The following is a 15,078-nucleotide window of genomic DNA, read 5'->3' on the forward strand; positions in this document are numbered from 1 at the left end:
GCAGTTGCCTGTTGTGCCGCCAGTGTCTTCATAACTGGGACTGCCCTGGGAGAAATGAGTTACCCCCGGAAGCAGGAGCAGTAGAAGGGAGATGAGCACATATGGAGTGACAGGCAGAGAGCAGTTCAGGATACGCTTGCGAATTAACATGGTGACGAGATGAAGCTTTGAGTCTTCTGATAGTCAAACCACGTCACATGTGAAGGTTGATACAAACCACTGAAAGACATAAGAAAATAAGATCCATGGGAAAATCAGATTGGTACACTGATTACACCACATCTCCATCATTTAGAGCTCTATTTTAGAAAAAAAAAAAAAAAAGGCAAGTATAAAGGGTTAAAATCACAAGAGTCCTCAAGCTCTTTTGTATGCAAATATTGTGGGCTCCAATGGTTTGGTTGGTCCAAATGTGGAGAGCCCAAAATATTTGCACCTACTAACATTGAGTCAGTGTTGTTGAACTACCATGTCAACCTCCTACACATGTAACATGGTCATTGTGTGCTGAACATTGGTAAAAACGTTACCCTCTGCACCTGTGATATTGAGGGAAACACTGAATCAGTCCAACATTTGCTGTCACGTTGGACAGGATTTCAAAAATAATCTTCACTGAAAAAGAAAAGAGCAGTTATTCTGAGGCAGCCCAGACCTGCTGATATAGATATTATAAGATCACTTAAAGAGAAATTCGCCCAGCCCCTGCTAGGGAGGTGTAGCACCTCTCTCAGCTCCACTGAATGCTCGAGAATGTGCATCAAACATTTTTCCTAATTTTACATGTACAGTTTAACCTGTGTCAGGGGACATCCTAAAATAATTTCACAGTAGTTATCTTGACAGCAGCAGATCATCTCCACACTTTGAGTGAGCAACTGAGGAAGAAAAGTATGAATAATCTCCAGAGGATTAACATCTGCATCAGTGTGAACAGAGAGAAAGAGAGGAAAGAAACACAGAGGAATACTATCTAGTGCCTCTTAATTAAATTTTTAGGGCCATCCCCGTCTCAAAAATAGGTTGCCTACCTGAAGCAGAAGGAATGTGACAATGCTTTATGTACAGCACATGCTCTCATTGACACACAGCGGAGAAATGCTCCATGCTGACCCGTTTAACAGCACAGTTTCCATCAGGGCTACATTTCGGGGTGAAGCAATGCAGCACTGAAGAAATGAAGTTGTTGACTCTTTCCCCTTGTTACCTCATAACAGGGGGGATAAATGACAGACATTGCATTGCACAGCTTTGTGCAACAACTCAACACCTCTCTGTTGGGTGGAAAGATCAGCCACCCAATGGACAGCAACTCTTGCAACAAGCAGACGGAACCAGCCATCAGTGAAACGTGTCCACATTCACCAAAGAATGATAGAAATTCCTCATCCAGAGCTGGAGGCTTTAATTTGTTGGAAATATTTGACAGTTGATTCTTTAATTTCCAATATAATGTAATATATAAAACAATATAGTATAATATAATATAATGCTTTCCTCTGGCAAACAAACCTGCACAAATTTTGAGTGGGCGACGTTTCTATGGTAAAAACAAGCTGTCCAACTGGTGCGAATGCAGGGATGAAGCTTTTTTTTGACGATGCTATATAGACAAAATGTGTCATCTCTACTGGTTTCATCCAGTGCTCCCTGAACATGTGACTTGATGAGATTAGCAGCTAGCTAACAAGGGAGCTGACTCTTAGAAGTAAGCTGTGTTGTTTTCCTGAAGACCACAGTGATTTTCAGTCCATGCTAGTACTTTTTCGAATTCATAATGCACATCTCCAGTCCTAGCAGAGACACTTCATAGATTCTGATGTTGCAAAGGATACTGGATCCCCTTCTGTCCAAAAACAACATATCTCTGCTCTAATATACAAGATTTATCTCGCAACACTGACAAGCCCAGCAAGTTGTCACCTTTCCATATCACGCAGTACTCAAGTCCTTTGAAGATTACCAAAGAATTAGATAAATGCTGCTGATTTAACCAACAGAAGTGCTCCTGTTTGCCAAGCAGAGGGTCTTTGATTGATGAATAAACACTTATTCATAATAAGCCACACTTGTTTTTGTGATATAAGATGTTTTTTAAATGGTGACAGTCTCAATTAGTAATGAGCCTCCTTGTAAATGTCACATCTGCTATCGTGGGAATGAAAAGTCATCAAAATAACAAAAGGAAGAAAAATGAAACAGAAGCAAAACAAAAGCAGAAACTGGCCTTTAGCAGACAACTCACTGATAAGTCCTTGTGTTTATCACACAGCACAATGAGAGGGCTGAGCAGAAATCCAAGCAGAGATCACTCTGCATGCAGGATGTGCTTCCAGCCCCATGGGGAGAGCTGAAGGTGCCCATGCTGGGATATGGTTTAAGTCTTAGGCTTTATCTTCTGCTGTTAATATTAAAAGAAAGTATATCACTCACCCGGGTCCACTTTTCAGTGAGTCAGCTCAAGAGAGGAAGTTGTGGCCTCAGCACTCAGGACTTCTGTTTCATATCACTCTGTGGAAGGATACCTTCTTTTAAATCAACGTATCGTGAAGTGACTTCAGTAAATTCAGCGTGACAACAAACCGGAGAGGATCCCGAATCAGAGAGTTTTAAGACGCTAGTTAAAAGCCAGACATGTAGATTTAGCGACAAAAAAAAAAAAAAAAAAACCCTCATGAAACACCACTGTTGCAGACTAGAGAAAATGCAAATATATTAAGTTACAAATGGGTTCTGAGACAACTGGATTATTTGACAGTACAATGCAGAGGGGGAGAGAAAAAAACCGATAATCCCGTCAGCAGACTGTGCATCGGAGACAAACAGAGTGCGCACAGCCACCCCATAGATACTCACAGAAAGCCCTGATTCTCAGCTGGATCACAGCTGGACCCTGGTCACAGCCTGGCTGCCCTGCACCAGTCCACCGGAGGAAGACGCTCCGGGTGCCATGCACGCAGCAGGCTGGTGTAATGGTGTGGGCTTGTTGCGCTGATGTCTTGGAAATGACGCGTAGCCTTCCACGGCGATTCTTCGCTATTTATTTCCCGACAGGTGCCCGTTACCTACCTCGGCAAACTTAACACTGTCGGATTAGTTCCTCGTCCTAAATTCCCCTTGTTCCAGCGCGGCGACACCTTCCCGCAAAGCTAAGTAATTCTTCAAAAACCACAATGCGTTCTCAGCTTTATCCTCTCCGGCGACGTGCGATTATTGATGCGTAAAATAATAAATTAAATGACTGTGTCTATCCTCATTGGTCCCGCTTGTATCAGTCAGAACATTTCCAAATAATGTTATTTTATAAAAGACCTTGTGGTGTTTGGTTGTTGTTTTCTCACCCGAAAAATAAACTGAGTGCAAAAAAATCCCCTTGTTTTTTCTCTCTAAGCTGGGTAACGCAAAGAGCCAAACTGGACTGCACATCAGAGTAGGCGTGAATGAATGGTGAAGGAATGAGAGGACGCAAAGCACACAGTGCAAGGATCAGGACGAGATGGGCAGCTGAGGGATGGTGGCAGACAAGAGAGAGGAGTGTGTTTTGTTATGCAAATGGAAGTGTTGTCTTACTCTTGCGGTGAGCAGCATTGCCACAAGAAACGATGAGCGAGATGGAAAAGCAGTAACACTGCAGAAACAGGGGAGGAGACGTTCACAAGCAGCGCTACACACACGGCAGGTCCTCCTGACTGCGCATCAGGAGTCCGGAATGAATGACCATTTCACTCTTAAACACACATCTTTTCTCTTCTGGTGTCATCGCTGTCAACCACCAGCACAGGAAAGCTGCTGTAAGATACAAACTCGTGCCCTGATGTAGAATCCCAGATGTTGTTGGCTGTAGGTCTGCTGTGGGTTGATGGGTTGATTTTTGTGAGAGTCTGGGCGGTCATTTTACAGAGAGGAGCAGAAAAAGCACACGCATCTTTACACTGAAATTGTTTTGCTTTGTGAATGTATGATACATATGTATAAAAGCCTTGGAAGTTAGAATCAGGATCAATGTTTTCGGGGGTAAAGACTTATGTGGACATTACAAAGTAATAAAGTATGAAGGCCAGTCTCTAATGTCTCCTAAAGATGCTCTCGAGGAAATGACCCCGGCGATGTCACTCTCATGTCGTCAGTGTTCCTGGATCAGTTTTGAGACTTCAAATATTTAACCAGATATGAAGCCCCCAAAGGGTTTTTGATTTGAACAATTCAACAGCCAGAGGTTAGGGTTAGGGTTAGAAAGGGTTACAAAGATCTCGGCCATTTTACACAGTTCCCCATCTGAAGATAAATAAAACGACATTTGAATGTCACACTGAGTATACTTAAAAATACTTGTGAACATGGAATATAAATTAAGTGGAAATTTGGACATACAAGGTGATCACCAACATCATTAGGGTTAATCCTCCAGGTGCCATGAAGGTCCATGTCCAACAAATGATGATGAAGTGTTGTCCAAGTGTCCGACCTCGGCGCGAAAAAACAGCCACGCTGCGAGCAAAGCTTTAAAACTGTAGCTTTCACAGAGATAAAATTCACTCTGTCTTTATTTGTGGATGATTGCCTGTAATAACATGGAATGGAGGCGGCAGATTACAAAACGGAAGCGATGATTGCAAAATGATGGCAAACCTCAGAGAGATATAAAACAAATTACACTGAGATTTAGAGGACACCAAGAACCAGAGGAGGGGAAACACAAACACCATGAAGAGGAGCAGCACACTTACAGGTTCTCCTATGGCAGAGTGCTTTAAAAACGCATGCAGAAAATGGATGGCTGTTTGTATTGTTCTCCTGTGGACTCTGAGGTCACTTACACCACTGTGGTCATTGATACACATTATATATGTTGCTTAACTGCCCAGGCCTGCACGTTAGCACACAATGCCACATTAAAACACTGTCTGCTATTACCACTTACTGTTTGCCTGCAGCTTAAGAGACAATCAGTTGGTGTTCAGTGCATTGCTGGAACTGATGGCTCTGACCTCCATTCTTTATGCACTGTCGCATTCCTAATATTTTTGAAACAAGCAGAGAGAGCATGTCTGTCACAGACCAGACCTCATCTCAGACGCTGCCATTCAGCACCATGGTCAGCACCGCAGACCTTCAACAATAAAGAGTGGCAAACAAAATGTGTGTCATTGGCTGGAAACGCCATCAGGCCTGGTGGTTTAAAACCCACACAGAAATGGCTTAATGGCTTTCACGTGAAGAGTCAACTTAACTTACAAAGGAACAATAATGCATGGTGCGCGATTAGTGGTAAGAATTGTGTTTCTAGGATCTGGGAGGAATGTGTGGGCCTCAGTTTTCTGATGTAATATAAGAGAAATTCATGATGTTGCAGCCACCAGCTCACGTGTTAATGATTTCTTTTCTATAAAGCAGCTACTTGGTCTTCAGTGTTTTTCCCTCCCTCTTCACCCCCTGGCCATGGACTCCCAAACTTTGATGCATCTTGTTGCGCTGCTCATTGCATCAAAGTATACAAAACAATATGTTACTGAAAAAAAAAATCCCCAAAACAAAGCTGTTTTTTTTCTTTTTGCAGAGACATTCCCCCAAAACAAGTCCCTAAACCCCCTTTTTACAGCAAGTAGATTTCCTAGCCTCAGTGGGACTACTTTTAAGTTTTATCTGCATTCTTAATGTGGATTCTTGCATAGTGATGGTGGTGATCTTCAGCAGTCATTGCCCTTAAAGAACAGGCCATAATATGCTCTGAGCATCGTTACATCCTCAGGGCAGGGTAGAGGCCGCAGTCAATCACTTTCAGAAAGTGCGGAAAGAAAGAAAAGCTTTGGCATTGATTTCTACCTCTGGACACACCCTTAGAGGAAATTATATGAGCTGTCGATCCTAACGTTGGTCGAACGGTAAAATTTAGAAAGAGCTCTTTTAAGTGCTTTTAGGTAATCTGGTCAAACTGAATTCAGCATGATGACCCTGCCCTTTGACCTTTTGAGGAAGAAAATGAATTCATCATTAAAACCTGCCCTCTGAGGAGATGCTTTTCATCGTCAGGTGCTGCCCACTGTTGTGAAACCAGAGCAGGAGTGTGTTTATTCATTGAATTACACACATTAGGGATGTATGCATGGCATATAAATTTCAGCAGGGCCCGGTATGCATTGTGATGATCACTGAATGCATTTTCAGATAGGAGACAAGATTTGCTCTTCTCAAATCACTAAGCAGTTCTCTCCACTAATTACTGACACAGGTAAGAGAAGTCACTGCAAAGCAAGCTAACCAATATAAAACATGAAGACATCCTGAAGGATTGTCAGCACTGTATTTAAAGAGGAACTGAGCATTTCTGGTTAGAGACCAAAAGGCATCCTTACTAGACTTGTTTGTGTTGCTATGGTAACAGTAGTTCTACATTGTACCAAAGGATGTTTTTGTTGTTGTTGCTGTTGTTTTTGTAGACCTGATTAGCTACTATTTAGCACTTACTGTTTAGCACTTACTTACCTCATCAGCATCAACCCTGATGCTCTTATAAAGGTCGAGAACAATCTGTGTGCAGAAATCTTTTCCATCATTTTGGAAATATTGACAGTTCCAGATTCTTAGCTTCTTAATTGGTAAATTATAAATCGGATGCTGTTAATCATTTACCAGTGCTTTAATAACCTCTGATGAGTTGTGTAGGTTGTTGTTGCCATGATCAAGTTCCATAAATCATCTATTTGTTTCTTTGAGGGTTGTTTTTTTTTTTTTATTATTATTATTTTTTGTCTTGGTTGTTCTTTTAATGCAACAAAGGCATCATTTGCTTGTTTGCAGTTGTCTCTTGGGTATCATAATCTTGCTGTATCACAGTGACACAGAAGACCACTTCAGGAGTATCCTGCGAGACGAAAAGCTCTTAGATGATCCTGAGTGGCACAATATGTGCTCTATTAACCTCAGCAGCTTCCTAAACACACCACCCAGCTGTCTGGCGTTTTAAACCTGTCACTGAGGTGCCGTAGGCCTAAATTTATCCATCAAGTGTAACAGTTATTTTTTGCTCCTCATTGTGGTGTGATCGATAAAGCAGTTAGGAGAAAATATTCCATTTAGGTCCAAGAGACGTGTAATTGATCCTCCCCTTGTTTTTTAGTGCAATGGTGACATAGCTGATGACTTCCACACCATTCTGTACCCATGGGACGGTCTTGATATTGGCTAATTGCTGCAATATCCCACTAAACACTGCCCTCAGCTGTTCACCGCTCTGCTACAGCTGCGACCAAGCTGTGCTTTAACCCTCAATGTGACTGCGCCGAGTGAGTTATCGCTCCAGTTTCCTGTTAGAATCACACTCAATGTAGATCTTTGAATATAGAAGCAGGTTCAGCTACTTCACCTTTACTTTTTAGATTTAACTGTTATTTGTTTTCAGTGCTTATGCGGGATGATCAGTGGTGATGAGCTCTGGTTCTCAGTTGAGTTAACACACACGCACAGCAAACAAGACCATCGGTGGAATCCATATCTCTGATTTGAGGGTGAGTCATTTGTGTATCACTGCTGCTGTTGAACACCTAATGTGACCATCTGTTGCTGCCTCTGCCTCTCATATGTTGCCATCTTGTGGACAATTTGAAATCTGTCCGTCTTCATTTGCAATAATACACTAATTAAAATTTTGGTGAGATCACACATTCAGATTCGAGTTAAGCAGAAGACAGAAACCTTCGTCATCACTGTGGCAGCTGCAGCAGTCCACACAGATTTTCCATGAAAATACACCATGTATGCCCATTTGAATAATTATGATGCAGTTGTCTTTTTGTTCCTCAGTGTTACAGCAGCTTTTCAATGATGCAGAGAAAGATTCTTGCCCAATAACATGAATTATCTCACATTATCATGAGCTGTATCACAAGCCTAAAGACTGAAAAGATGTGAGTAAATGCTGACATTTACATTTACATTGTTTTAGAAGGTAATTTGCATACCCTGGATTAAGACTATGACTCTCAAGACATCCATTGACATCATAACCTTTTTAGATGTATATTAATATAAAAAAAAACACCTTTCTTAATTTCCCTGTGGGTGCCGAAACCTCCATAAGGAATACAACCAACTTTCCAGAGGAATCAAATACTTTTCTTATTTAATGCTTAAATATCTTTCATCGCATACGCTGATGGGGAAAAAGGTTGAATCTCAATTTTTCACACAAACCTCATGTCATCTTCAGTAACACAATCTCAACTCACTTCTGTCATCAAAATTTTTCACCACATTTTTTACGCCAAGGGCTCATTTTAACCATATAACTTACAATAAAACACAAACAGCAGAGTGCTGCTGTTGCAGGTACAATAGATGCTCCCCTGCTGTCTGTGGTTTAAATCTGACCAGTCCGCCTTCTACCTCATATAGGGCAGTGAAGCTGTACAGATGTTGTATGAGTATAGAAATATTAAATGGCTAGAGTTCAAGTTACTTTTAATGAGCAAAAAAGTACCACTCTAACAGCCAGAGGACTGACCCCCTTGGACCTCCTCTGATGGTTTTGGTCCAGGCACTCTCCAGCAGCATTTATGGCTTTTGAGCATACTGGCTCAAGATGGAGCCAAACCCCCTCAGCCAAGGGGTGTGATGACATCCAGAGTGAGGTCCCTCTCTCAGCTGTCAGACAGCAAAAGGCAGAGGAGGCTGCGGCTGTTAAAAGAGACAGAAACAAGAAACTCCTGAGGTGCCTGGTTAGGGCCTCCCTGTGGCTGCTGGAGGGCCCCTCAGAGAGCTTGAAATGCCCCACAAGCTTGCAATGGTTTTTGTTATATATTTTTAAAATGGTAATCACACAAAATGGAGCATTTTTAAGCCTGGTGAACTAACACTGCTGGTTAAATGAATTCCTGCTGACTGTATTAGAGCAGTAGAGGTACAAAATCAACATTGATCCTGGGGGGGTCCCATAATAAAATACCCCTTGGAGTCTCATTAAAGCTGTACTGCTAAGTACACCCCATCAGATGAGCTGCTGTGGTCCAGGTACCAAACAGTGTTTCTCATTAACTTCGTGAACGTGCTGGCTAACAACCCAAACTACTTTAAGAATAAGACAAAAATGAATTGGACGCCATGGCATAGTTTGACCAGGATGCAGGGACCACCAACAGCACAATATAGCCAGAATAGAACACACTCTTTGCTCAGCCACTAGTGGCTAACATACTAACCCAGATTGGTGAAAATCACCCATTGACTGCTCTGTGCTGTAACACAGATTGCATTTTTCACACCATATTTCCATGACAAGTCATCAGCCATATGCTATTTACTGGATATGCCAGCATTATAATCAGAGTGAAGTGCCTTTACATTTCACTTTAAGATGTGGGCGAGCATTCAGAGGTCTGGAACCAGACTGGAAATATGCAGATTAATTGGCTGCATGAAATTTCAGTCCATTTGCAGATGCTTCCTTTTCTCAGTGCAAGAATTTAACAACAATTTTGCTATTTGTGTTATTTTGTTTTAATTATTTTCTAGCTTTCTTGTTGTTTATTCATTCGTCTTCTGCTTGCTTAGCTGTTTCAAGGTCACACGGGGTGCTGGAGCCAATTCTGGTTTACACTGGGCAAGGGCAGGGTACACCCTGTACAGGTCACCAGTCCATCACAAGGCCAACACACAGAGAGCAACAACTACTCACACTCACACTCCAACCTACAGACAATTTAGAGTCACCCAAACCTGATGTTTAACCCAAACATGATGTCTTTGGATGGTGGGAACACATCACACATGCAAACTCCACACAGAAAAGCCCCAGGCCGGGAACTGAACCCACTACTTTCTTGCTGTGAGGCAACAGCACTAACCACTGTGCCACCATGCCAGCCTCTTTTCTTATTGTTTCTGTTGTTGCTTACTTTTTTCCATGTGTTCCAGAACTCCACCGGCAGACCCAAAATCCTCCACCACCGAAGTTGCTGCCTGCTTGATCCACTCTTCATCCATTTGCCAGATATGACCTGCATTCAGTTCCCAGTTTCCTTCGGGATCCCAAATTCCCTCCAAGTTCCTAGAAAGGTTCCACGATATAGTCTCCATTGTCCACCCCCCCTTCTTTTCATCATCATGACCTCTATTGCAGCTGAATTTTCCTATGGCTCCCAGTGTGCAACAATATCTTGTCATATATGTGTGATACTCTGAGTTGAAGAGAAGCATTTGCAAGATGTAAGCAGGTTATCTCTCATCTACAGACCACGTTAGATTCCACAGAAGTATACGTTTACAGTAAGTACAAATCAAAAGCTTCAATGGAAGTAGGCTCAGTTGAAGATTAAAAGAATGTTGCCTGGTTTGATTAAACTGGATTTCTTTTTTGGATCCAATGTGATACAGTGATGTCAACATGGAGCAGAAACCCAAAGGAAAGTTTCAAACATCTGACAGTGAATGAAACACTGAGACTGTATTGATGTGGACTTCCGACTGAAGCTCTCACTTAGTGTTTCCAAATTTTAAGGAAACTGCTGAAACTCAATCCCTAATCCTAATGAGACAAAAAAGTCAGCCAAGAAATCAATGAAGTGCCAATAATCAATACATTTATTAACAGATCACTTGAATAGCAATGCAGAGATAGACAACAGTGACCCAGAAAGTCCACAGTCTACAGAAAGTCTACAGCTCCAATACAAAGCTTGGTGCCTATTGTTTTGTTTTTTCGCCACAACACCTCTAATGTCTTCTTTCAGCATCTGAGCTCTCACCAGCGTTTGTTCTGGTCGAGCTGCTTTTTTCCGTGCAAATTCTTACTGTGCTACCTGTCCAGCACCAAATGGCAAACAGATAAAGTGAGCACACACCCACACACACAATTTCAGATGAAGGTTATTGCTCCATTTCTGCTGGATGCAGAAAGAAGTAACTCCTTGCTGACATGTATTATGGTATTATGTCAAAAAAAGAAAATAGTAGGCCAGCATTGTTTTCAGCTTGTTTCCACTGCCCTCATGTGGCCAATAAACCAGATCGTGCCGCCTTAAACCTGATGTTGCTCTGCAAGTAACCGACAATCTGCTTTCATCTGCTCTGCAGGAGTGGACAGACTGTGGAGAAAGTTTGATTTCTGTCTCACTGAAGAAATCACTTATCAGAGTTGTCCCCCATCTGGATCCATTAGTGATCCCCGGTCAGGTGGTACTTCAGCACTTTCCAGGGGGTGGTGGCAAGTGAACAGTGAAATGGGAATTAAACACTTTGTGACACTGAGCCTAAGTAAATTTTTCTTGTGTAAGATGTTCATTGTTATGTGCACAGTAAAACTCAGTGTATCAACTCAATTTATTAAAATATAGAAGCAAATATTTGTCCAACTGGCAGTGAGTTAGCTAAATAAAAGCAGCAGAGGTAAACAGTACTATTTAGTGCAAAATATGCTTGTTCACAAGCATGATGGCCTGTGGAGAGAAGCTGTTTGAAGGTTTTGTTGCCCTGGACCTGATGGTAGAACAGTCCCTGATGACGCTGTGAGCCCTCCTGATGATCCTGGTTTGGTAAATGTCCTGCAGTGACGGCAGGGTGCACTCTTAACAGTACAGCTCCCGTACCAGACAGTGATGGAGCAGGTGAGGACACTTTTGGAGTTTTGGAGAGTCTGGGATGGCATCCCAAATTTCCGCAGCCTCCTCAGGAAGAGACTGAGAGACTGATCATTTCTTTGGTTTTACTGAAAAGTGAAAACAGAGGCATTGAAACAGTTTGTAGATCAATGCTTTAAATAGTTGACACAAGTCATAAATCAGCATAGTGTTAAGTGCTGTTGCTTCACAACAAGAAGGTCATGGGTCGAATGTAGGTAGAATTCAGTGTTGGGGAGTAACGAGTTACAAGTGACAGCGTTGCGTAATTTAATTACAAAGTAAACATAATTGTAATCAATGACATTACTGGAGAAAAACATGGAGTTAAACTACAGTTACTTAAGGAATTATTCAGCCAGGCAGTATTTTATGCATTGGGTGAGGATTACACAACCTAATATTCTGTCAATTTACTGTACAGGCTGTCCATCTATCAGAAGTTTGATGCTGATCTAATTAATCTTTAGAAGAGATGAGGGGCCAAATTTTAAAATCCTTCGCGGCAGCACTCACGTCTGCAGTCAACACTTTCCATCAGAGAGACATATGTTTCTGCCAAGTGGGTGAAACAAGCTAAAAAAGGAGCAGTGCCATCTCGATTCCTGCGGAACGACTGCGGTCGCAGGGTCTCAGTGAGTGTCCCATGATGACTAGTACTGGAGTTAAAGCTTGTGGTGTCTGTTATTATATAGTGTTTGTGTTGTGTGTAATACTGCTGGAAGAGTCACCACTTGCTGCATCTGAAGGTCAGGTCTAAAAATGTACAAAAATAAAATAAAAAATTATGACAGTTGATAACATTGATTCAAAGGAAGAAGTGGGAAGTAAGTAAGGGAAGTAATCAGAAAGTAATCAAATGTAATTAGTGACATTACTTTGATAGAGTAATTGAAATAGTTACACTACATTACATTTTCTAGACAGTAACCAGTTACATTTATAAAGTAATCTTCCCAACACTGGTGGAGTCTGCATGTTCTCCCCGTGTGTGGGTTTCCTCCCACCGTCCAAATCATCATGTTTGGGTTAACTGGTGACTCTAAATTTTCCGTAGGTCTGAGTGTGAGTGTGAGTGGTTGTTGGTCTCTGTGTGTTGGCCCTGTGTTGGACTGGTGACCTGTCCAGGGTGACCCCCGCCCAGAGTGAGCTGGGATTTGCTCTGCGGCCTGGAAAATGATAGGCAGTAGAAGATGAGTGAGTGAATGAAAGTCATAATTCAGGGTGGCAATAACTGTGGCATTAGTTAAATATTACCAAATCAATTGCATGGAAAAATATAATCACAATCTCCACTTTCATGGAACTATTGGTGTTAAACAACCAGGATGCCATCGTTCGTCAGGATATACTTTGAACATAATGACTGGTGCTGATGAAAGAATAGTGCAGCTCATGAGATGAGACTGTAAGTTGGGAACTACATTACATCATGGTGTTAGCCCCATCCAGAGCACAGTCCTGACACAGACATGATGACAAAAGAGAACTGCAATTCTCTCATGATCTCTCACGATGTGTGTCAAAGTGCTGTTTGCGTGTTTGTTATTTGTCAGATGAAGCTGATCCTGATTTTGGCATTTGTCAGGTAAATAATGTATAATGTGACCAATGTGGAGAATCAGCTGTGATTACAGTGGGCGCTTTTAATGAGAAAATAAATTGTACACCAGCAGTGTATTTTGTGAGAAGTGAATTTGAGCGAATAGCTGATAGAGCAGAGAGGGACTGAAAGCAGCACCCTGCATGAAACTGACATACATTTCAAGAAATGACGGATGAGTGAAGGTTTCAGCGAGAGAGAGACTGATAGAGGGAGGGGAAAAGAGAAAGATACAGACAAAAGGAAAAACATTTACAGCCTGCACTGCCCCCTCATCAGTCTCCAGGGAACAAGGGATTATGGAAATGTATAAATGTGAGAGGGAGGGAGACTGACAGACAGGGAGGGAGGGAGGGAGAGAGGCAGAGCAATGCTATTGGTCGATCGTTGTAACATCAAGCGTGATAGAAATAATTTTCTCGCAGTCTAAGAAATAGAGGAAGGGAGACCGAGACAGTAGACTCAGGAAACACATTCAGGTCTGTTTGCAACATTTCTGGAGGAGAAAGAAAGAAAGGGGAGTTCAGAAAGAGGAGGAAAAGAGGAGGAGGAGACAATAGAAAGGTGGACTTATTAACTTATGACTCCTGAGGGCTGTGGAGATCTTTTGCCTAAGCGCAGGAGTCATTTCAAAGTCAGAGTAAATGCATCTCACCATGTAGAGGCTCCTGCTTTAGTTTCCCCACAGACTTCTATTGTTTAACCTGCAGGGACCTGTCAGGCAAGAAATGTTTTTGGAGGAATCTGAGGGATGCGTCTGAGGGAATTCTGACATGACGTGCCGACCCAAATTGACAGAGACGAGGAAAGAGTGGACTGTTCAGTGGCAGACACATCTCCAACCAGACACAGGTATCCTCTACTCGATATTAAGATCAGCGTTAACTGAAACTATCGACATCAGTCTTCTCTAATCTTGTACTTGCTCGCTTTGAAAAGTCATTTGATTTGAAACCTGATTCTAATATTCGCTGCCTCTGTGATTTGGATTTTTATTTATTTATTTGTTTATTTGACTGTAAAACACATAATCTGATTTGTCAGGAAAACTGCCAACTGTGCAGAGCAATATCTCATATTTTCAGCTAATGATCAGATGCATGTGGAGGCAAACCATTTCTCTAACATTTTGTAAAGAAATAATTAATATACCACCAGAACATCTCCGCAAATAATAACTCAACTGTAATTGTTTCCATTTGTTAGGTGTGATTTAAAGTATGCGTCATTTGCTGTGCTCTGGATTTGGAGCAACAGATCAAGTGAAAGCCTTACGACAAACTACTGACCTATTACAAGCCATAACCATTTTTGATAATAATCCTTTCTGAGGTGCAGAGCTGTGATTACTATCGACAGGATTCCTGTGCTTCTGTTGTCATTGTGTCCATCGGATACTTTTTTGTTTGCAATATTGCGAAAAGAAAAAAAATGTGCAGGCATTGTCAAAAGAGAAACTACAGGGAGGTGGAGGAGACAGACATTTTGCCTGTCAGTGAGTGAAAGAGGAGCGTCAGTTCAACTACAAACAGCCGTGGCTTTGAGCAGACAGAGGTGTTTCCTGAACCGAAGCGAGGAAGGGGGTCATCCTGCTGTCAGAGGAGAGACAAAGATACAGCATGAGTGGAAGTGAAGCCACAGCTCTAACTGATTATTGATTGTTACTAAAACTGAGTGGTATACCTACCTGGACAATACAGCTCGAGTGGCAGAGGAAAACAGCTAACCTCCTCTGAAATAAGGAGGGAGATTGAACAATAGCCAGAGAAAAGTAGAGAGCAGAGAGTGGAGTGGAGGGAGGGGGAGGAGGGGGGGTTTCCCTTTCTCTCTCTCGACCCATCTTGTCGTCAGGCTGGCTGGCACAGC

Source organism: Echeneis naucrates, chromosome 14 (genome assembly GCF_900963305.1).
Source record: "Echeneis naucrates chromosome 14, fEcheNa1.1, whole genome shotgun sequence".
Classification (NCBI taxonomy): domain Eukaryota; kingdom Metazoa; phylum Chordata; class Actinopteri; order Carangiformes; family Echeneidae; genus Echeneis; species Echeneis naucrates.